Here is a 1,409-nt window from a genome sequence, read left to right as displayed (position 1 = left end):
AACTGGTCAGCAGCAGCGTCAGTCTCGTAGTCTACCGGAGAGAAGAGGGGGAAGAAATAATGAATACAGAGCAAACAAAGCATCACAAAATATAACAAGGCAATACGCGGTGTTCGGTGTGCCCTAACGCAGTAGTAGGTGATACCGGTTAAGGGGGGAAACATCCGGGAAAGTATTCCCGGTGTTCCGTGTTTTCGGGCAGAGGAGCCGGAGGGGGAAAGTTGCGAGTTTGATATGTTAGGGGTGCGTGGCGGACGAACGGGCTGCGTATCCGGGTTCGCCTCGTCGTTCTGAGCAACTTTCATGTAGAAAGTATTTTCATCTGAGCTACGGTTTATTTTATATGATTTTCTAAAGTTTTAATCATTTTTAGAATTTATTTAATTATTTAATTCTAACATTATCCAGAATAGTGCATGCTGACGTCATGATGACGTCAGCATGACGTCAGCAGTCAACAGGGAGTTGACTGGGTCAGTCTGACGTGTGGGTCCCGTTCGTCATTGACTAGACTAACTAATCATGATTAATTAGTTAACTAAGTGATTAGGTTAATTTAATATAATTAATTAAGTTAATTGATCCTTTAATTAATTAATTAACATATTTTAGTTTTTTTTATTTCTTAGTATTCCTTTTTTTTGTTCTAAAGGGCGTGGGCCCTGTTGTCCAGTGGCCCAGGGCCTTAGCGGGTGCTGGCTAGCGGGCGCGGGCACTGGAGCGTAACGGGTGCGGGCGCGCGCCCGATAGGGCGAACCCGGGTGCGCGGGCGACGACCACCGTGGCGCGGCGGGGCGCCGGAGTTGGCCGCGGGGCCGACGACGGTCGGCGCGAGCTGGGACGGCGACCGCAGGCCTGGCAGCGAGCGGGCGTGGCGGAGCCAAAGCAGGGGCTGCGGGACGAGGCCGGAGCTCGACCGGAGCAAGCTCATGGTGGCGGGAGTGAGCAGAGGCGGCAGTAGGGCGGGCTACGGTCGTGCGCGCGCGAATGAACGGCGCCGGTGACGGAGAATAAGGGGAGAGAGGGAGGAAGGCCGGAGCTCACAGCGGGGCGCAGGGCACGAGGCAGTGGTGCTCGAGGTGGGGGACGGGGACAACACACGCGGAGGAGGCAGTCCGGCGAGGTGGCTAAGGCGGAGGCGCAGCTCCGGGCGGCGAGGATCGGCGGCGACGCGTCGTGGGGAGGAGACGAAGTCGAGGTGGCGTTGGGCGACGGCGGAGCGGTGGCGGCCCGGTGACGAGGGGGCGATGGAGAGGAGAAGAGGATGCGGCTGTCCGGTGGGGAGGCGGCGCTGGCGAGGTGGCTTCGGGCGGCGGCGACGGGCGATCCGGTCGACGTCAGGGTCGGGCCCCTCCCCGATCCAGATGGGATCGAGAGGAGGGAGGGGAGAGGGAGACGTGGGGAGTGGG

The sequence above is a fragment of the Triticum dicoccoides genome, chromosome 7A (genome assembly GCF_002162155.2).
Source record: "Triticum dicoccoides isolate Atlit2015 ecotype Zavitan chromosome 7A, WEW_v2.0, whole genome shotgun sequence".
Classification (NCBI taxonomy): Eukaryota; Viridiplantae; Streptophyta; class Magnoliopsida; order Poales; family Poaceae; genus Triticum; species Triticum dicoccoides.
This window is presented reverse-complemented; position numbering follows the sequence as displayed.